At 40.5% G+C, this 23551-nt stretch overlaps 1 protein-coding gene across 5 annotated transcripts in view; it reads right to left on the bottom strand.

The window, feature by feature from the left end:
• LOC140508263 (uncharacterized) overlaps positions 1 to 21434 on the bottom strand; it is a 30475-nt gene extending 9041 nt beyond the window's left edge. For 2 of the 5 annotated variants that reach the window (XM_072616066.1, XM_072616062.1), the window contains exons 1-4: positions 18421 to 21434; positions 17049 to 17994; positions 13151 to 13236; positions 10455 to 10550 (exon numbers count right to left, since the gene is read on the bottom strand). The gene's annotated coding sequence lies outside the window, so the exon portion shown is untranslated. The other 3 variants (XM_072616065.1, XM_072616063.1, XM_072616064.1) reach the window with 3 other exon arrangements.
• Between the last annotated feature and the right edge of the window lie 2117 nt (positions 21435 to 23551).

The following is a 23551-nucleotide window of genomic DNA, read 5'->3' as shown; positions in this document are numbered from 1 at the left end:
AATATTGGAGCGAGGGAGATTTCTGTTCCGGAGAGGCCTGCAAACCTCTCGTGGGGGGTCCTTTGCACTGCGGACTGGGCGCCGGAACTGGGAGCTGAGTGCAGCCCTGCAGCGGCCGCGACACCATGAGGAAAAGATCCGAGCGGGCTACGGGGATGGGATCTCCAGCGGCCACACGGGTCCCTCCACCCACAGAGGGACCTGCAAACCTCTCGCAAAAGGTCCGTCGTGCTGCAGACGTGGAGCCCAGCCCAGACCTGCCGTGGCCGTGGCACCGAGAGGTACAGATCCGAGCAGGCTTCAGGGACGGGATCTCCAGCGGCCGCACAAGTCCCTCCGCCCACAGGTGACGGGGGTCGGTGAGAGAGTCTCTTTGGCGGGTCGAGAGGGGAGTGGGGTGCCCCCATGATTCGGCCCCCCCCCCCCGCCGGGAGGTAGAAGCTGAGAGGCGGCTGCAGACAGGGGCTCCCCAAGCGGGCGGGAGCCTGGATCCATTGTGGAAGGTCTGTGCATAAACCCCCTGAGGGAACTGAGCCTGAGAGGCAGCCCTGCCCCGACCTGACCACCTGAACTTAATTCCCACACTGAATAGCAGCCCTGCCACCGCCAAAAGCCCTAAGGCTGGAAGCAGCATTTGAATCTCAGACCCCAAACACTGGCTGGGAGGACCAGGAGGCGAGGTGGGTGTGAGGAGAATATTCAGAGGTCAAGTCACTGGCTGGAAAAATGCCCAGAAAAGGGAAAAGAAATAAGACTATTGAAGGCTACTTTCTTGGAGAACAGACATTTCCTCCCTTCCTTTCTGATGAGGAAGAACAATGCTTACCATCAGGCAAAGACACAGAAATCAAGGCTTCTGTGTCCCAGCCGACCCAATGGGCTCAGGCCATGGAAGAGCTCAAAAGGAATTTTGAAAATCAAGTTAGAGGGGCGGAGCCAAGATGGCGTAGTAGAAAGACGCACATACACATAGCTCCGAACCCACAACCCATAGAACAACTACAAAGAAGTAACTCACGGTGAATTCTGCACCCAGAGGCCACAGAACATTGGAGCGAGGGAGATTTCTGTTCCGGAGAGACCTGCAAACCTCTCGTAAAAGGTCCTTCGTGCTGCGGACTGGGCACCGGGACTGGGAGCTGAGTACAGCCCTGCCGTGGCCGCGGCACCGAGAGGAACAGATCCAAGCGGGCTTCAGGGATGGGATCTCCAGCGGCCGCACAAGTACCTCCACCCACAGGTGACGGGGGTCGGTGAGAGAGTCCCTTTGGCGGGTCGAGGAGGGAGTGGGGTGCCCCCATGGCTCGGGCCCCCTCGGGAGACAGAAGCTGAGGGGCAGCGGCAGACCAGGGCTCCCCAAGCAGGCAGGAGCCTGGATCCATTGTTGAAGGTCTGTGCATAAACTCCCTGAGGGAACTGAGCCTGAGAGGCAGCCCTGCCCTCACCTGAGCATCTGAATTAATCTCACACTGAATAGCAGCCCTGCCCCCGCCCAAAGCCCTGAGGCTGGAAGCAGCATTTGAATCTCAGACCCCAAACACTGGCTGGGAGGATCAGGAGGTGAGGTGGGTGTGAGGAAAATATTCAGAGGTCAAGTCACTGGCTGGGAAAATGCCCAGAAAAGGGAAAAGAAATAAGACTATAGAAGGTTACTTTCTTGGTGAACAGGCATTTCCTCCCTTTCTTTCTGATGAGGAAGAACAATGCTTACCATCAGGCAAAGACACAGAAATCAAGGCTTCTGTGTCTCAGCCCACTCAATGGGCTCAGGCCATGGAAGAGCTCAAAAAGAATTTTGAAAATCAAGTTAGTGAGGTGGAGGAAAAGCTGAGAAGAGAAATGAGAGACATGAAGTCAAAGCATGAACAGCAAATCAGCTCCCTGCTAAAGGAGACCCAAAAAAATGTTGAAGAAAATCAAGTTAGAGAGGTGGAGGAAAAACTGGGAAGAGAAATGAGAGGGATGAAAGAGAAGCATGAAAAGCAGATCAGCTCCCTGCTAAAGGAGAACCAAAAAAAATGTTGAAGAAATTAACACCTTGAAAACTAGCCTAACTCAATTGGCAAAAGAGGTTCAAAAAGCCAATGCGGAGAAGAATGCTTTCAAAAGCAGATTTAGCCAAATGGAAAAGGAGATTCAAAAGCTCACTGAAGAAAATAGTTCTTTCAAAACTAGAATGGCACAGATGGAGGCTAAGGACTTTGTGAGAAAGTATGATATCACAGAACAAAGAGAGAAGAATGGAAAAATGGAAGATAATGTGAAATATCTCATTGGAAAAACAACTGACCTGGAAAATAGATTCAGGAGAGACAATTTAAAAATTTTGGGACTACCTGAAAGCCATGATCAAAAGAAGAGCCTAGACATCATCTTCCATGAAATTATCAAGGAAAACTGCCCTGAGATTCTAGAACCAGAGGGCAAAATAAATATTCAAGGAATCCACAGAACACCGCCTGAAAGAGATCCAAAAAGAGAAACTCCTAGGAACACTGTGGCCAAATTCCAGAGTTCCCAGGTCAAGGAGAAAACATTGGAAGCAGCTAGAAAGAAACAATTCAAGTATTGTGGAAATACAATCAGGATAACACAAGATCTAGCAGCCTCTACATTAAGGGATCGAAGGGCATGGAATAAGATATTCCAGAAGTCAAAGGAACTAGGACTAAAACCAAGAATCACCTACCCAGCAAAACTGAGTATAATACTTGAGGGGAAAAAATGGTCTTTTAATGAAATAGAGGATTTTCAAATTTTCTTGATGAAAAGACCAGAGCTGAAAAGAAAATTTGACTTTCAAACACAAGAATGAAGAGAACCATGAAAAGGTGAACAGCAAAGAGAAGTCATAAGGGACTTACTAAAGTTGAACTGTTTACATTCCTACATGGAAAGACAATATTTGTAACTCTTGAAACATTTCAGTATCTGGGAACTGGGTGGGAGTACACACATACACATGCACACACGCACACATACATAGAGACAGAGTGCACAGAGTGAATAGAAGAGGATGGGATCATATCTTAAAAAAAAAATGAAATCAAGCAGTGAGAGAGAAATATTGGGAGGAGAAAGGGAGAAATTGAATGGGGCAAATTATCTCTCATAAAAGAGGCAAGCAAAAGACTCATTAGTGGAGGGATAAAGAGGGGAGGTGAGAGAAAAACATGAAGTCTACTCTCATCACATTCCACTAAAGGAAAGAATAAAATGCACACTCATTTTGGTAGGAAAACCTATCTCACCATACAGGAAAGTGGGGGACAAGGGGACAAGCAGGGTGGGGGGGATGATAGAAGGGAGGGCATGGGGAGGAGAATGCAATTCGAAGTCGACACTCATGGGGAGGGATAGGATCAAAAGAGAATAGAAGTAATGGGGGACAGGATAGGATGGAGGGAAATATAGTTAGTCCTATACACACAACTATTACGGAAGTCATTTGCAAAACTACACAGATTTGGCCTATATTGAATTGCTGGCCTTCCAAAGGGAAGGGGTGGAGAGGGAGGGAGGTAAAGAAGTTGGAACTCAAAGTGTTAGGATCAACTGTAATGTTCTTGCCACTAGGAAATAAGAAATACAGGTAAAGGGGTATAGAAAGTTATCTGGCCCTACAGGACAAAAGAGAAGAAGGAGACAAGGGCAGAGAGGGATGATAGAAGAAAGAGTAGATTGGTCACAGGGGCAATTAGAATGCTTGGGTTTGGGGGGGGGAGGGGAGAAAAGGGGAGAAAATTTGTAACCCAAAATTTTGTGAAAATGAATGTTAAAAATTAAATAAAAAAAAAACTAATGAAGTTATAGGGATAAATAGATAATAAATCATAATAAAGAGGAAAAAAAAGAATTGTTTTTTTCAGAAGTAGTACCATTAATAATGGATAGATATTGCTGAACCAGTATGGTTGCTGGTTAGTTACTCTCTCAATTAATCAACAAGTAAATTTAAGTGCCACCTCTGTGCTAGACACTATAATGGGCACTGAGAATACAAGTACAAAGAATCAAACATTTCCAGCTTTAAAAAAATGATGAACAGATAATACAGGGCAATAAGAACTCAATTCACAGGAAAGGGAAAGAACTTTGAATATGGTAAACCCTTACAGATAACGCTAAAGAATGGAAATAGGGAGACAAAATGACTTGCAGCGCTGGGGCTAGCTCATATATTGTGATGCTCTCTACCTCTAATGAGGAGTTTCTGCCCTCAAACTCTTCCCCAAGCTAACCCTTCCTTGCCATAAAGGATAAATGCCAAAAACATGGTAATCTAGGAATATGGACCATTTATGGAACTGGGTCCTTTGAGGTTATAGAGATTTTGCAAAGAACTCCCTTTTTCAACCAACATGCAAATGGAGTAGACTCTCATTCTGCCTAACAATGAGAAGAAAAGGAGTTTGAAGTGAGGAACTGGGGTGGAGGACCAATGTCACTGGCTATGAGCCTGTCTTCTCATGCAACACTTAGGCTAGGAACAAAGGCCAGAAAAGAGTTCCAAGAATAGGGCTGTTCTTTCTGTGAAGAATCAGACTGTAATTATTGGCAATCAGGAGAATCCCAAAGTGAAATGACAAAGAATATTTTAAAAAAATAACAATTTTGAAACTCCTAGATTACAAGAGCAAAAAGTCAATTAAAGCTGAGACTACAATCCATTAAATAGAGAGGTTCCAAAAACAATAAGGTGCGATGAGTATTGTAATCCTGAAGAGAATATAAAGCTTGCTTAACAAATGAATACAAGCCTAGACATCATCTTCCAAGAGATTTTCAAAGAAAATTGCCCTGATATTCTAAAACCAGAGGGTAAAATAGAAATGGAAAGAATTCACTGTTCACCTCCTGAAAGAGATACCCAAAGGGAAACTCCTAGGAATATTGTAGCCAAATTCCAGAGTTTCCAGGTCAAGGAGAAAATATTACAAGCAACCAGAAAGAAAAAATTCAAGTATTGTGGAAATACAATCAGGATAACACAAGATTTAGCAGCTTCTACACTAATGGATTGAAGGACTTGGAATATGATATTTCAGAGGTCAAAGGAGATAGGATTAAAACCAAAAATCACTTACCCAGCAAAATTGAGTATAATACTTCAGGGAAAAAATGGAATTTCAATGAAATAGAGAATTTCCAAGCATTCCTGCTGAAAAGACCAGAGCTGAATAGAGAATTTTACTTTCAAATACAAGAATCAAGAGAAACATGAAAAGATAAACAGGAAAGAGAAACCTTAAGGAACTCATTAAAGTTGAACTGTTTACATTCCTTCATGGAAAGATCTTATTTGTAACTCATGAGACCTTTTTCAGTATTAGGGTAGTTAGAGGGAATATACACATATAAGTGCACATACATGCATGCATACATATATATGTAGGTGTGTGTATATGTATATTACATATGTATAGGTATGTATGTGTGTGTGTGTGTGTGTATATAAACAAGGGTGAGCTGAATATGAAGGGAGAACACCTAAAAAAAATAAAATTTACTGTTGAATGGAATGTACTAGGAGTAAGAGAAAAGGAGAGGCAGAATGTATCAAATCATCTCCCATAAAAGAGGGAAGAAAGAGCTTTTACAATGGAGGGAAAGAGGGGGGAGATGAAAGGGAATAACTGAGCCTTACTCTTATGGGATTTGGCTTAAGGAGGGAATAATACACACTCCATTGGATATGGAAATCTATTTTACCCTGCAGGAAGGCAGGGGGGAGGGGGACAGGAGAGAGAATCTAATAGAAGGGACAGCAAATTGGGGAAAGGGATAATCAGAAGCAAACACTACTGTGGGAGGACAGGTCAAAGGAGAGAATGGAAAAAATTGAGGGTAGGATGGGACAGAGGGAAATATAGTTAGTCTTTTACAACATAAGTATTATGGAGTGATTATCAATAGTAACTGTTGCTGTTTCCCTCCCAGTCTGATTTAGTTATTTTTATTTGCCTCATTAAAGGGGTCATCCCCTGACTACTTCTTAAACAGGCTTATTCACTGAATGAGTGTTACCTCATCCTAAGTGAGTACCAAATAGACTTTGTCCTAAAGGGGCCAAGGTCTCCCATTAGATCCTGGGCCATCTCCAGTCATCCTGATGAACATCTGGTCACTGGATCCAGATAACTCTGGAGGAGAAGTGAGGCTGGTGACCTTGTACAGCCCTCCTTCACTCAAAACAAAGTCAAGTGCCAGTCATGGCATCATTTCTCTGATGGCATGGTCTTCTTTGGCAATAAAGGATGAACACAACAACAACAATTTATGGAAGTGCTTTGCATTGTTACACATGTGTGACCTATACTGAATTGTTTGTTTTCTCATTGAGGGTGAATGAAGAAGAAGGGAGAAAATATGGAACTCAAAGCTTTAATAATGAATGTTAAAAATTGTTTTAGAATGCAACTGGAAATTAAGCTATACAGGCAACGGAGTATAGAAATCTATTTTGCCCTATAGGAAAACAGAGGGGAAGGGGGATGGAAGAAGTATGGGTAATAGAAGGGAGGACAGACAGGAGGAAGGGGTGGATAGGGTGCATGCTGTCCTGGGGTGGGGAGAGATGGGGAGAAAATTTTGTATTCAAATTCTTGTGGAAGTGAATGTGGAGAACTGAAAAATAAATAAATTACATATTTAAAAAAAAATAATGCACCGATTCTCAAGGGTTGTGATGCCCTCTGGCTCTGAGAAGTATATAAATACTCTGAGGTGAGGTTTTACTTTGGGGCTTACTCATTGGAAGTGTCTGTTTGACCAGAAGAGACTCTGGGCAGCTGCTAAGGAGCCTCCAGGCTTTGAAAACCCAGATGTTGGTGTTTTTCTCTCTGGTAACTATGTATGTATGGTCAAGTAGTTATCTGTCTGTTGATCTGTGGTGTATGGTTAGAGAGTTGGAAGCCCTGTGTATTAGGTAATCTTTGTTTCTCTGTATCTCCTCTGAAGTTCAGGGGGCTGACTTTTTCCCCTGAAGTTAATGAGTGATATATATATGACATATATATATGTGTGGTGTGTGCGCTTGATTAAAGTGATTGTTGTCTCCTCAAAAGTTGCTTCCTTTTAGAAATGCAGATCTAAGCATCTGTGAGAGCAGACCTTCCTGTGTATGTTGGGATGCTTGCTTTTACACCCACCTAAAGGAGGAAGTTTCATGGCCTGCAGTGGATAGAGTGCCACACCTGAAGTCTACAAGATTTCTCTTCCCGAGTTCAAATCTGGCCTCCGACACTTCCTAGCTGTGTGACTCTGGGCAACTCACTTCACCATTTGCCTCAATTCATCATCTAAAAAATGAGCTGGAGAAGGAAATGGCAAACCACTCCAGGACCCAGATGGGGTCACAAAGAGCTGGACATGACTGAAATGAATGAACAATAACAAAACCCAGGAAAAGAATTAAGAACATGTCCTCGGTCCATGGGGACCTAGTCACTTTCCTCTCTCTCTGTTCACAAGGGAGGGAAAGAAAGAGGCCACTCCACTCAGGGTGTCCTGGGTGCTCGTATTGGGAAAAATAGTTTTAAAAATATATTATTTAATGACATAATAGAAATGACAGGCCTCCCATGTGGAGTCCCTGTAATGACAATAAACATGTGAACAATGACAGACAATTTGCACTTTTCTACTGTCCTCCTTCTGACCCTACATCAAACGTAAATAATCCTAGTTTCTAATTGGACAATGGTCCTGGAAAACTGTAGCAGCCACATGCCAAGACTTATTCTTTGATCCCTAATTATGGATTCAGACCCCCAACCTATTTCTGATCCTAATTAGAAAACTTCCCCACCCATATCTGGTATCAGTAAGTAATCCATCCCACATGAATCTGATTTGGAATGCCAACTCTCATATCTGGTGCCAATTACCTGTTCTCAACCAAGCTCATCTTTAAGGTATAAAACTTTGCTGCTCAGACCCCATTCTCAGAATGCATTCTCACTCAGATTTGGCCACCCAATGTTTTCCATGCACAAGTGACTTTGGCTCTGTGTGGTTCAGTATCTTTCTGTGCTGCTATATTGTATATCGGTGCTTTGGGTTTTTTCTGATTGCTGTGCCACGTAGTAATAATGCTCATAATTACATGTGCTTCCTAAGTAACAACCATCTGTAAATCTCTGGCCTTTGGTCTTTGCTCCAGCACAAATCATGAGGCCAAATAAGAGAATCTGCTCACAGCCTATCTCCCTGGGCCTCACTTCTGTAATGCATATCCTTCAGCATCATTGGGACTGACAATCTTGTCTCAGCCCTCATCCTTTGCTTGGGGTACAGTCCCTCTTCCTACTCCCTGACCCCCAAAGCTTTATGGGATAGCTGGATGGGGAAGTCTGTGATCCACAGCTAAATTTGCCTAATTGCTGGAGAGAAATGTTTCCTGAATAGTAAAGATCTTGACTGCTCCAGGGCTGCTTTCTCAAGGGCACAACAGGATTAACTGGAGCAGGACAATGTGTTGAGTGGTGCTAGGATGAATTCACATGAGATTCCATCAGGGTTTGTAAGACTGTCAAAGTCCAGAGCATGGATTCTGTAGACTGTTGGACAACACTTGGCCTTGCTTGATCTACAACAGCTGAGGATTCCGGTAACTGTGTTGCAGGAGGGCCAGCATTCTCCAATAATGTGAAGGCAGATATGTTCTAGGGACAATATGGGCTGGAGACAGTGGCAATGAAAGACACTGCTCAAGCAGTCCGTGACTGGTGAGCCAGAGGTGGAGTTTCAGCACCACTTCTGTAATCACAAGCATGGTAGAGCTGGACCACAGGTGCCTGAGGGCTCGCATCACCTAGAGGGTGTGGGGCAAGGGGCTTCCAGACATATCTCTGCATCCCAACTGCTTGGTTGGCAGTTGCCCTGCACTACCAAACCTATCACCTATATTACCTACCCATTCCCTTTCTAATGTGCCTAAAGCCTTATCTTGCTCTCCTCTCATCTTTGGCATTCTTCTGTGGAGTCTTCCTCTAGACACAATTCACCAACCTCAAGCCATGACTGATACTCCCAAGAAGGAAGCTAGTACGCTCACTCCAGGGGCGTGATTTCATCTTTATTCACACAAATGACAAACTCAACATGAATCATCACATAACGGGGCAGTCAGAAAGATGAGGGCAATTTTCAGCTAAATATAGAGAAATACTCTTCCCAAGAATAAGGAGGTGATATCGCTCTATTCTGCCACATATATAACAAAGTAGTTAGTGTTCAGTTCTGGGCATCACACTTTCAGAAGGATATTGATAAGCTATGGAGCAGGCAGTGGAAAGAAATCAGGCTGGTGAAGGGCCTTGAATACATGCAATATGGAGATGGACTGAAGGAAGTGGGGTTGTTGAGACTGGAGAACAGAAGACCAAATAGGAGACATGAAAGTTGTGTCCGTGAACATGAAAGGTGGCTAGGTGGAAGATGGATTCATTTTGCTGATTAGCCTCACAGTGCAGAATTGGAAATAAGAGAAGGTGCAAAAGGGTAAATTTAGACTTGACAACAGGACAGTAGGAAAAACATTTTAACAATCATTCACCTCAAAGCAACATAGGCTCCCTCTTATCAGAAGGCTGGATGAAAAGCTGGATGCCCATCTGGCAGATGTGCTGTGATAGGGATTCCTTTTGGGATACAACTTTGTCTAGATCACTGCCAAAATCCTTTCTAATTCTAAATTTCAATGACTCTGAGGCTTAGAAGTTATTTCTGGACCTCAGCATTCCATCTTCTGTCCCTGTGCTGTGCCACAAGCTCTCCCTTTGCCTCAAATACACCTTCCTCCTCCTCAACTCACCTGCTAAAAGCCTACCTTTCCTTCAAGGCTCCATTCAAATGCTCCCATTTTTCTGATCCCTCTACAGGTTGTTTTCTTCTTCCTCAAAGTGCCTTACTATGACATAGATGTCTATCTACATGTCCTGTCATTTCTATTATATCATTATATATTTTTCAAAATATGGCCGAATTTTTGTTAGTCACTTTCAGATCTCACTCCTTGGAAGCCAACGTAGTCAGGCCACACTTATTCTTCCCTTCCCCCTTCCCCTTCCTTCTCTCCCTCTATGCAGTGGCTTGCTATTTAAAGCTTTTTAGCTTTCATGCATGCCTTTTCTCTCCAACCACATTTAAGCATCCCCAAGCTCAGCAAATCAAGTTCATGCTTTGACATATTTTGTCTCTGGGCCTGAAGCAGTAGCTGCACATGCATTTGTCAATCCTCATGCACTCACTGAATGCTCAGAAGAGTGAGGCAGGGAAACATCTTCTAGGGAAAAGGTACCTCCAAGAATGGTGAAAGAGACCACTCTCTTGGCCTTTGACTAAATTCCCAGGCTGCTCCTACTTCATTTCAAAAGGGGGCTTCCCCCGTGACAGATCTGCCGAGTTGCTGCTTGCACAAACCTCCACCTGCCTGGTTCCCACTCACTCACCTGGACAGGAACTTTTGGCAACTTCTCTCCTCAGAATCCATGGTGCTTCCCCTTGTTCTGGTTGGAAGATCATGTCTAGCTTGGGACCTGGAAACCCTGTTCATGCAGAAAGAAAAGGTAATAAGACAGAAATATAGAGCCTGTAGGCCCTTCCAAAGAGGGCAAAAATGTCAGTTGTGAAGGTCATTTACTACTATTGTACTGACTCAACACTAGCTCTCAGTGAGTTGCTGGGTCTATATCCCCAAAATTAGGTCCTCCCCCCTTTTTTAAAAAGACAAAGATGAAGTAAGACAAACATATAACTCAATAAAGTTAAAAGTCAGAAACATTTTTCTATTTTGTTTTGAAGGAAAAGATTTCACTGAAAATAATTATCTGAACATAGTCTGGTCTTTTTTGCTGTCTGTTGTAATTTAATTAAGTAAGCATTGCTTTGTCAAGTCCATTTGCGTAACCCGAGGGATGGAAAACATCTACTTATAAAGAATGCTCATAGAGATGCCTTCTGTTGCATTTCATCCTGCTAAAGGAAGAATTAGAAATTGAGACAGTGCTAGTAGCTCTCAAAATTGGTTTAAGGATTGTCCATGTAAAATTACATTGATAACTATAAGGAAATTTTTTTTAAAGATCTCATCATTTTAAGAGACAGAAGGGTATCATATTCCATGTCAGGCCCCATGAATTATGGACTTCTAACGTTTTATATTCTAATGTTTTATATTTCACTATACAAACTAATTAGCAAAACTAATTTAGAAGGGTGTGTGCTAAATTGTATTAAGATCTGTTTTGCAAAAGAATACAGCAGAAACGTCTCAGAATCTCTGCAAGTAACCTGAACCAGAGAAGCAGAAATTCTAGGGGAAGCCCGTCCCTTCAGAGCTGTTCTGAAGACAGGCCTATTGTAGAATACCCAAGAAGAGGTTTTTCACAAACCAGACAACTATATGAGATGTCTAAGATATGATGGGCTGATGAAATGGACATTGGGAATGGGTCAGGAGGAAGAAGGCTGAATGTTAACCCTTCCTTTTCCTTCCTTCTCCACGCACTGCTATGTCTATAAGGCCCTATGTCTAGACTGCCCCTGACAGAATTTTCTCTGTGTTGGTGGTGGGTGGTCTTGATGACCAAACCCTGGTGGTTTCGGAGCCAACCCCTCTCAAATTAAATCTTATTAAAGTAGAATATCTAGGATAAATGTCTTTAGTCCTTATTCCCATATAGTGGAGTTACAGCATTAGAACAAGAAGAAATGCCAGCCCAAACTGCACGAGTTCATCAGGGCTCTGTGTCATGTCATAGAGCTCTCCTAGCCCCAAGCCTCATAATCACCTTTTGGCTTTGATCAATCAAGTCCTAAGAAATTCATGGTGGTTCACAATGATTCAGATGTCTTGTTGACAGTATTTTTGCTTCTGCAACCATTGCTTCAGCTTTACTAAACATTATGGAATGGCAGACATACATCATTGTTACTATGCTTTATTTTGTCACTTTAATCAGGCATGGCCTCTCAAGAATCAAAGTTGAAAATTGATTTTAATTCCATTTTGTTAAAAGGTAATCAAACTAACACAAGATTTAATATTCCTCTTCTCTGTGAGAGCCTAAATTCCTCACCCTTGTAAGTTTACTTGGGTCACAATTCCGTGCTTGTGACTTCTATTCGCACTCAAGACAAGAGAGTCTTGAGTTTTGAGACTTGTACCCCCATTCTTGTAACTTCAACCATCACCCACTTTCCAGCAATGTCATTAACTATTAGTCTCATCAGTCCAAACTGATGTAGTAGTTCCTATCTCCTGCAGACTAAGCCTATCACCTGAGAATTGAACTCATCTCCCAATGATGTAATGCGGAGAAGCTGAGATGACATTCAACTGACCTCACTGAAACACTGAGCCAATCAGAAGGCAGACCTATGTTGCTCAATTTTCCTTAAAAGACCCTGTGATCCCTTCATTCTTGGTCTTTGGTCATCCAAGAGACACCACTGATACCATCTATTTTCAGCTACTAGTCTTACTAATCAATGGTTCGGGCTTGGACCTTGTCTCACAAAATTTCACGGACACTCCTTAACATAAACCATCTAAAGTACTCAGGCTGTTTGCACTGATTTTACCAATGGTTCTCTAATCTCTGAACCTTTTACCCCACCCAACTAATATCCTCCAGCTAATTGTCTGTCATGAACCCTTCCTACCCATTGTGTCCTAAGTTGAGCTGTCTCTACCAAACAGGTAGAGCATTTATTGCCTGTAGTTCAGCTTGGCTCTTATTCATGCATTTCCTTGTGTCCTTTTAAAAAGGTTCCATATGTGTTGCTCTGCAGTGGTTCAGTGTCCTCTTCACATGTCTTGCCCAATGATGTGGAACTCAATACAAACAAAGGCTCTCTTTTGATGCTACCTTTACAAATATCACAGTTAGGCCTGAAAGAGCTGCTGGATGAATGAATATTGGGTAGAGGGGAAGGAGATAATAAAGGAGAGACATTCATCAAGTGGAGGCCATTCCATTTAGGGCACATCTTCCTGAAAGGTGGGGTTAGTCTCTTGAGTGCCAGGCAGCCAGAGTTCACGTTTCTAAAAGAGGTTCCACTGGAGCAAGAATTTCCACAAGAAAAGATCTATCTGTTCTAAGGATTTATCCAGCACTTAAAACATATAAAAATTCCAACTCACCTGGGCTCTGTTGGTCAAAAATGTAGAACCATGTCCCTCCTCAGTGCTCCCTTCTTGGGAGAAAGCAGAGTCCTCAGAAGGCTAAGCTGAGGAGAATGTAGATCATTATTGTCTTACAACTACCAGATACCTCCTTTCCCTCCTACAAGTTTCGTTCCTTAGGGGAAAGAGAATAACAACCTTCCTTCAGACTCAAGCATTTGTCACCTTCCCTGAACTGCCAAAGGCCCAGAGAAGAATCTACCCTGAGACTAAATCTCTAAGGACAATGAAAATACATCTTAACTCAATACTCAGTGATGACCTCTACACCCACCTTCATCATCATGATTCAAACCTCACTTCCTGTCCTCAGCTGTCCCCTCCCTTATTCCAATTCCCCTCAAATCAAACCCAGTAACATTCCACTTTAAAGCCACCAAACCCTACCACTGGCTCTCTGAAATACCTGCTCCAGACACAATAAATTTGCTTTCCTCTTAAAGCGTTTCCTTTCCCACTCCTTTCATCTGCTGGCAATCACTGCCTCCCTTGGGATAACAGAGTCTTCCTGGCTTCCCTTTCCAGCACTGGCTGCACTGTCATTCATTCCCCACAACTCACTGCCTGAGGTGGGGGAGCTGGAATATTGCTTGCTCCTCATTGACTCCCAGGTTCCCCCTCTGCCACCATCAGTCCTGCTTTGAGGGTCACTCAACCTACATCTACCACCCAGTCAAAGTTCTAGTAGCTGTTGTCTAGCAACCATTAGGCCACTGCATTCTTTCCTTGATGAGTTCCATGCCTTGCTCAGAGCCTTCTGGCCTCCCCAACTCCTGTTCTCATCCTAGGGCATTTCAACATACATACTTCCCCTCAAACATGCTTACCTCCCAGTTCCTCATTTCACATTCATTTCATCTCACTTTAAGCACAAATGGTCATGACTTTGACCTTGTCATCACATATAAATGAACTACACATCATGTTCATAGACTGAAATTCCTTTATCTGATTACAATCTATTTTCATTCCATGTCATGTTGTTATTATGTACACTGCTCACTTTGCATCGGTTCATCGTTTTTCCCAGATTTTTCCAAAACCATCCCCTTTGTCATTTCTTATAGCACAATAGTATTTCATCACCATTATATACCACAATTTATTCAGTCATTCCCCAGTCAATGGGCATCCCCTCAATTTCCAATTTTTTCAACTACAAAGTACCAAAAGAGCTGCTATAAATATTTTTGTACAGAAAGATCCTTTTCCTTTATCTCTTTAGGACATAAATCTTGTTGTGACATTACTGGGTCAAAGGGTATACACAGCGTTATAGCCCTTTGGGCAAGGGTTTAATTGGACCAATTTATAACTCCACTAAAAATGCGTTAGCTTACCTATTTTTCCATATTCCCTCCAGTATTAGTCATTTTCCTTTTCTGTCATGTTAGCTAATCTGATAACAGGTACCACATAAGAGTTGTTTTAATTTAGATTTCTCTAATTAGTAGTGATTTATAGCATTTTTCATATGACTATTGATAATTTTAATTCCTTCTTCTGAAAACTGCCCCTTCATATCCATTGACCATTTATCGATTGGGGAATGACTTGTATTCTTATAAAGTTTTCCCAGTTCCACATATAATTGAGAAATGTAATCAGACTTATCCATTTTACTTCCCATGATCCTCTCTATATTTTGTTTGGTCATGAATTCTTCCCTCATCCACAGATCTGTCAGATAACTTTTCTGCCACATTCCCCTAATTTGCTTATAATATTGCCTTTTATATCTAAATTGTATACCCATTTTGAACTTATCTTGGTATATGGGAGATATTGGCTTATGACTAGTTTCTGCCATATTGCTTTCCAGTTTCCCTAGAAATTTTTGTCAAATAGTGAATTCTTAATGTAATAACTTAAATCTTTGGGGCTTATCAAACATGAGGCCACTGTGATCATTTTTTTTTAATTTATTTTTAACACAGTTTATAACAGATAAAGTAATTCAAACTTTTGGTCAGGTAATACATCTTTTTAAAGAGTTTACAATATGGACCATAAAGAATTTTTTTTAAACATTAACCAACTGATAATATTTATGATGCTAACTTCACAAGCTCTTGACCTACTTGTCTCCACAGTATTACTAAGAATTAAAGGACCCTAACTTAATGTTGTTGGTCTAAAGTCCTATGCCTAATAGCTTAATTTTAGACACCCTCGGATGTTCCCCTACCCATAATCTATAATTGAATAGATCTGGTATTAAGCTTACAAACCTTTTGAGTATAGGAAATTGCCACCAATAGTAAGGACGTTGCAGGGATACAATATCTCCCCAATTTCATGTCAACCCCATGCAGGATTAGACTATCCACTTGCATTCAGTCAGGCTTAAATTCTGCCAGGTGCAGTGGGGAAATTGAGTCAGGAGAATCCCACCTCAGCCCATGCTGAACAGCCATTCTCCCACCCTTCCCTTGAGATCACCTATGCAGTTCATACCAGCATTTCATCAGCTTACTGGCATCATGTACTGGAGGCTCAGATTGCCTTTCTTGCTTCCCATACCTGGAGTTAGACTCAGAAGAACAGTCACTTAACAGACCCATAGCATCTAAAAATGGCAAGTTCCAATAATCAGGTTTCAAATATGATTAGAGTTTCACTTTGGCTAAGGAACATCTTTTGAGGCAAGTCTTAAATGGTTTACATGCCTTTCTATACATGTTCTAGTTCCTGATTAGATGGCAATCATAAAATCAAATTTACCATTAAAACCTTGACTTTTCCATCAATGCCAAATTTTACTCAAGATTACCTTCCTCTTGGAAATTTAGACTGAAATTCTTTTCTCCAAACTAAAGATATCATTGATTTATTCTCAGTAATTGATTCAGTCTATTGTTTTAATACTAATTGTGTTTACCTCACTTTGTAACATGTCCAATTTTTCTCCCCATCACTCCCCTCCCCCCACTTCCTAAAACCTTGCATTCTGATTACTCCTTCCCTCAGTGTACCCTCCCCTCAATGCACCCCACTCCTCTCCTATCCCCATCTTCTCTCTTTTCTTGCAGGGCAAGATGAATTTCCATACCCCTATCCCTGTAGTTCTTATTTCCCGATTATATGCAATAAAAATTCTCAACATTCGTTTCTAACACTTTGAATTCCAACATCTCTCCCTCCCCCACTCCCTCCCCAGCCCCACTGAGAAGAGAAGCAGTTCAATACAGACTAAATATGTGTTGTTTTGCAAAAGACTTCCATAGTAATCATGTTCTGTAATACTAATTATATTGCCCTCTGACCTACCCTATCCCCACTTATTTTTCCCCTCTACAATTGACCTTGTCCCTTCTGGAAAGTGTTTATTTCTAGTGACTCCCTTCTCCCATTTGCCCTCCCTTCTAACATTCCCCTTGCACCACTTGTTATCTCTTCTGCTACTTTCTTGTGGTGCATATAAATTTTCATATCAAATTTAGTGAGCTTGTTATTCCCCCCTTAAGCCACACGTGGGGAGAGTAGCTTTATTTTCCCCCCCTTCCCCTTCTCCCTTATCTCCTCCATTGAATAAGATTTTTCTTATCTCTTTTATGAGTTATAGCCTGCCCTATTCCATTACTCCCTTTCTCTTCCCGGAATTTTCCTCCTTCACCCCTTAATTTTTATTTTATTTTATTTTAGTGTGTGTGTGTGTGTATGTGGATATCATCTCTTCTGATATAACACACCCTGTACTCTCTATCTATGTGTATGTATGTGTGTGTATGTGTGTATCTATGTACAATCTCTCCTATTACCCAAATACTGAGAAAAGATTTAAGAGTTAAAAATATTTTCCTTCCATGTAGTAATGTAAACAATTCAGCTTTTATGATTTTTCTTTTCTGTTTACCTCTTCATGCTTCTCTTGATTCTTGTCTTGGGAAGTAAAATTTTTAAAAACAGATCTGGTCTTTTCTTCAACATGAAATCTTGAAAGTTGTCTGTATCACTGAATGACCATTTTTTTCCCTTGAAGTATTATATTCAGCTTTGCTGGGTAGGTGATTCTTGGTTTCAATTCCAGTTCCTTTAACTTCTGAAATATCCCACTCCAAGCCCTTCAGTTGCTTAATGTTGAAAATGCCAGATTCTGTGTTATCCTGATTGTATTTCCATAGTACTTAAATTGTCTCTTTTGAGCTGCTTGCAATATTTTCTCCTTGATCTCGGAACTCTGAAATTTGGCCACAATATTCCCAGGAGTTTCTCTGTTCGGGTTTCTTTCAGGAGGTGATGGGTGAATTTTTTCAATATCCATTTTGCCCTCTGATTCTATAACATCAGGGCAGTTTTCCTTGATAATTTCATGGAAGATAATGTCTAGGCTCTTTTTTTGATCATGGCTTCCAGGTAGTCCAATAATTTTTAAATTATTTCTCCTGGATCTATTTTCCAGGTCAGTTGTTTTTCCAATGAGTTGTTTCACCTTATCTTCTATTTTTTTAAGTTTTTGGTTTTGTTTACTAACTTCTTGATTTATCTCATAGTCATTCATTTCCTTGGACTGAGTTCTCTCTTTCAATCAATTATTTTGTTCAGTGACCTTTCGAACTTTCTCCTCCATTTGGCTAATTCTGCTTTTTAAAACCTCCTTCTCCTCGTTGGTTTTTGAACCTCTTTTTCCAATTGAGTTAGCCTCTTTTTAAAACTGTTATTTTCCTCAGCATTTTTTTGGCTCTCCTTTACTAAGCTGCTAACTTGTTTTTTAAGGTCTTCTGTTGCCTGAGCCAAGCTTAAGTCTCCTTTGGAGGGAGGGCCCTTGACTTCCTCTGGTAGTATGCCTTGTTCTTCCTCATCTGAAAGGATGGGGGGAGACATCTGTTCCCCAAGAAAGTAACCTATGATCTTATTTTTTCCCCCCTTTCTGGGCATTTTCCCAGTCAGTTATGTGACTTCTGAGTTTCCTGTCCACACCCACCTCACCTCCCATTCTGCCCAGCCAGCCCTTGGGGGCTGAAATTCAAATGTGCTGCTTCCAAGCCTTAGGGGCTTTCGGTGGGGGTGGGGCTGGGGCTGCTATTTAGTGTGAGATTAAGTTCAGCTGCCACACCCGGTTCAGTTCCCTCAGGGGGTTTATGTGAAGACCTTCAATAATGGGTGTGGGCCACTGCCTACTTTGGGAGCCCCTTTCCACTGCGACCTCCACTGCTGCCTCCCGAGGGGGCCTGAGTCATGGACACCCCGCACCCCTCTTAGTCAGCCGAAAAAACCCTCTCACTGACCTTTGACGCCTGTGGGTTGAGGGACCTGAGCTACCACTGGAGATTCTGTCCCTGAAGCCTGCTCGGATCTGCTCCTCTTGGTGCTGCATGGTCAAGGCTAGGCTGGGCTCTGCTCCCATCCGGGTGCTGGACCGACCTTTCCCAGCAGTTTTTCAGGTCTCTCTGGAACAGAAATCTCCTCCACTCCATTGTTCTGTGGCTTCTGGTGTTCTAGAATTTGTTGAGAGTTCTTTACAGGTATTTTATGGGCTGTGGGGTAGGATTTAAGCATCTGTGTATCTTTCTACTCTGCCATCTTGGCTCCTTCACCCCCTTTTTTTTTATATATTGTGTACCTAAGCTATTCCATTGATCATCCGCTCTATTTCTTATTCATGATCAGAATGGTTTGATGATGACTTTTAGTAGTTTCAGAATTTGATACAGTGAGACTTCTGCCCTTCAAGTTTTTCTCTTTCATTAAATCCATTGATATTCTTGACTTTGTGTTCTTCCAAATGAATTTTGCTTTTTTATCCCAGCTCTATTAAAGAATTCTGTGGTAGTTTGATTGGCATAGCCCTGAATAAATTAATTTGGGCAGTGTATTTACCATACTGCTTCAGCCTATCCATGAACAATTAATATTTCTCTAACTGTTTAGATATCATTGTATGAGAAATATTTCATAGCTGTGTTCATCTAGCTCCTGGGTTTGTCTTGGAAGGTAGACTTCCAGGTATTTTATATGTCTGCAGTTATTTTTGATGGAAATTCTCTACCTCTTTCTGCTAGACTTTGTTGGTAATATACAGAAATGCTGGTGATTTATGTGGGTTTATTTTATACCCTGGAACTTTGTTGAATTTGTTAATTATTTCAAGTAGTCTTCTAGTTGATTCTCTAGGATTCTCTAAGTATACCAGCATGTTGTCTGCAAAGTATAATAGTTTTTTTCCTCACTGATTATTCTAATTCCTTCCATTTATTTTTCTTGTCTTACTGTTATAGTAAGGATTTCTAATGCAATACCAAATAATTGTGGTGATAATGGGCATCCTTGCTTCACCCCTGATTTTTAATGAAAAGCCTTCTAGCTTTATCCCATTATAGATCAAATACTTACTGATGGTTTTAGAGTACTAAACATTTTAAAATATTTTTCCAATTATATGAAAAAATAATTTTTAACATTCTTTTTTTAAATTTTGAGTTCCAAGATGTTTCCCCACCCCCTGCAATCTTCTTTCTTGAGAAGGCAAGCAATTTGATCTCGATTATACATGTGCAGTCATCCAAAACATATTTTCATATTAGCCATGTTGTAAAAGAAAATACAGGACAAAAAAATTGCTTATCATATTAAGAAAGGATCTATTGATTCTGGTGCTTTCTAGTGTTTTTAATAGGAATGAGTAATTGTTATTTATGAAAAGGTTTTTCTGCATCTATTGAGGTACTCATATGATTATTGTTGGTTTTGTTATTGATACAATGAAGTATGGCAGTATTTTTCCTAATATTGAACCAGCCTTATATTCATGATACGAATCCCACGTGATCAGAGTATAATTTTTGTGATGTATAACTATAATCCTGTAATATTTTTAAATGTTTGCATCAATTCTCTGTTTTTGCTCTTTCTGGTTTAGATATCAAAACTACATTTGTGTCACAAGAGGAATTTGCTAGGACTCCTTTGCCTATTTTTCTGGGTAGTTTATACAGTATTGAAATTAATTAGTTTTTAAATGGTTAGTAGAATTCATTTCTGAATCTATCTGATCCTAGGGAATTTTCCTCAGGGAAATATGGGTTATTCAATTTCTTTTTCTAAGGGTTATTTAAGCATTCTGCTTCCTCTTCTGTTAATCTGGGCAATTTATATTTTTGCAACTATTCATCCATTGGCACATAATTGGACCAAAGAGTTCCTAAGAATTACTTTAATTTTATCTTCATTGGTGGTGCACTCACCCTTTTCATTTTTGATAGTGGTAAAGTGGTTTTCTTCTTTCTTTTTGAAAATCAGTTTAACAATTTGTCTATTTTATTGGTTCTTTCACAAAAACCAGAGTCTAATTTCATTAGTTCAATGGTTTTCTTACTTTTAGTTTTATTAATCTTTCCTTTGATTTTCAGGATTTCCAATTTGATATTTAATTGGAGACTTTAATTTGTTCTTTTTCTAGTTATTTTAGTTGCATGCTCAATTCACTGATCTGCTCTTTATCTACGTTACTGAAGTAAGAATTTAGAGATATACATTTTCCTCTGTGTATGCTTCAGTTTCATCCCATAAATTTTGCTGTGTTGTCTCACTATCGTCATTACACCTAATGAAATTATTGATTGTTTCTGTGATTTGTTCTTTGAGTCATTCATTTTTTAGGATTATATATAGTTTTCATTAATTTTTAATCTATGCTTCCAGCCCTTAAGTGAATGTAACTTTTATTGCAACGTAGTTCAAAAAAAGGATGCATTTAATATTTCTGCTTTTTTTTTGCATGTTTGTGAGCTTTTTATGCCCCAATACATAGTCGGTTTTTGTAAAGGTAAAATGTACAGCTGAGAGATAAAGGGACACTCCTTTCTATTCCCATTCAATTTTCTCCAGAGACCTATATCTAACTTTTCTAAAATTGCATTCGTCTCCTTAACTTCTATCTTATTTTATAGTTGGATTCATCTAGTTCATAGAGGGGAAAGTTAAGTTTCCCTTCTAGTATAGTTTACTGTTTATTTCCTCCTTTGCCTTTAAAAATTTGGACACTGTACCATTTAGCACATATGTTTACTATTGATCTTACTTTATTGTCTATGGTACCTTTTAGAAAAATGTAGTTTCTCTGCTTGTGTCTCTTTTTGTTTGCTTATGTGATTTTGATATCATGATTACATAGCGCCCAATCTAAAACCTGAAAATCAAAGAGAGATTAATAAAATTGAAAGTAAAAAAAAAAGTGAACTAAAATTAGGGACTGGATTTATAAAAAAATAAATATGCCATTAGTTAATTTGATTTTTAAAAAGAAAACCAAATTCCTAGTATCAAAAATGAAAAAGATGAATGTACCAGCAATGAAGATGAAATTAAAAGCAATTATTAAAAACTATTTTGCCCAATTATATGCCAATAAAAGTAACAATCTAAGTGAAATGGATGAATGTTTACAAAAATATAAATTTTCCAGGTTAACTGAAGAGGAAAGAGAATACTTTAAAAAAAATAACCCTGAGAAAAATAAATTGAACAAGTCATCAATGGGCTACCTAAAATAAATAAATAAATAATCCCCCAGGACCGGATGGACTTGCAAGTGAATTCTACCAAACATTTAAATAACAATCAATCCCATTATATAAACTATTTGAAGAAATAGGTAAAGAGGGAGATATATCAAATTCTTTCTATGACACAAATATGGTTTGATGACTAAAACAGAGAAAGCAAAACCAGAAAAAGAAAACTACAGACCAATTTCCTTAATGAATACTGATGCAAAAATTTTAAACAAAATTCTAACAAGGTAATTATAGCAATATATCACAAAGATCATAAACTATGACCAGGTGGGATATATACCAGGAAAGCAGGGCTGGTTCAATATTAGGAAAACTGTAAGCATAATTGACCATTTCAAAAACTAAACCAGCAAAATTCACAAGTATCTCAACAGATGCAGAAAAGCTGTTGACAAAATGCAGCCCTCACTCCTATTAAAAAACACTAGAGAACACAGGAATAAATGGAGCTTATCTTAAAATGATAAGTGTGTGTGTGTGTGTGTGTGTGTGCATGCGCACACGCGTGTGTTCATCCTTCATTGCCGAAGAAGATCATGCCATCAGAGAAATAATGACTTGACTTTGTTTTGAGTGAGGGAGGGCTGTGCAGGTCACCAGCCTCACTTCTCCAGAGCCATGTGAATCCAGTGACCTGATACTCCTTAGGATGACTGGAGGTGATCCAGGATGAGGCAATTGGGGTTAAGTGACTTGCCCAAGGTCTCACAGCTATAGTGCGTGTCAAGTGTCTGAGGTGAGATTTGAACTCAGGTCCTTCTGACTCCTGCACTGGTGCTTTATTCACTGTACCACCTAGCTGCCCCTAAATAGGTAAGGGGGTAGCTAGATGGTCCAACGACGAGAGTCCCCAGCCTGAAGTCATGAAGACTCATCCTCCTGAGCTTAAATCTGACCTCAGACTGTTACCAGCTCTGACCCTGGGCAAGTTACTTGCCTCTCAGTTCCTCATCTGTAAAATGAGCTGAAGAAGGAAATGATATACCACTCTGGTATTTTTGCCATGAAAACCTCAAATAGGGTGGGAAATGGCAATTTGGGAATGGCAACAATGTGTAGTTGGTGGAGTTGTGAACTGATCCAACCATGGTGGAGAACAAAGTGGAATCATGCTCAAAGGGCTATAAAACTGTGCACATTCTTTGACCCAGCAATACCTCTACTTGGGCTATACCCCAAAGAAATCCAAGGAAGGAGAAAAGGCTTCATTTATACAAATACATTTATAGCAGCTCTTTTTGTGGTGGCAAAGACCTGAAAATTGAGGTGATATGAGTCAACAGGGGAATGGCTGAATAAGTTGTGGTGTATGAAATGCTATTGAGTTATATATAAGAAATGAGAAATGGGGAGATCTCAGAAAAACCTGTAAAGACTTCCAGGAAGTGAGGCAAAGTGAGCAGAAGGGAACACTGTACTACACAGTAACAGGAATGTTGTAAGATGACCAGTTGTGAAAGACTTGGCTATTCTGATCAAACCAATGATCCAAGACCATTCCCAAGAACCCAAGATGGACTGAAGAACGCTGAATACAGACTGAAGCATACTTATTTTTCTTATTTTGGGTTTTCTTTGGCCACATGGCTAATGTGGAAATCTGTTTGTTACATGACCTCACGTGGTCATGGCTTCTCAAGGAGGAGGGAGAGAACTTGGAACTCCAAATTCTTAAAATGATTTTAAAATTGTATGTAATGAGTAAACATTGAACTAAATGAATTTAAAAATACCCTACCATCTCTTTCACGCCCTCCCCACTCCCAGGCCCACCTGCCCCCTGGCTAACCTTCACTGACAGGTGCCAAGGAGCCCACGCTCCCTGGTGGGGCTGTCACAGCCC

The sequence above is a fragment of the Notamacropus eugenii genome, chromosome 5 (assembly GCF_028372415.1).
Source record: "Notamacropus eugenii isolate mMacEug1 chromosome 5, mMacEug1.pri_v2, whole genome shotgun sequence".
In the NCBI taxonomy this organism is placed as follows: Eukaryota; Metazoa; Chordata; class Mammalia; order Diprotodontia; family Macropodidae; genus Notamacropus; species Notamacropus eugenii.
The sequence above is the reverse complement of the archived record's forward strand: the minus strand, read 5'-3'. Positions and strand labels throughout refer to the sequence as shown.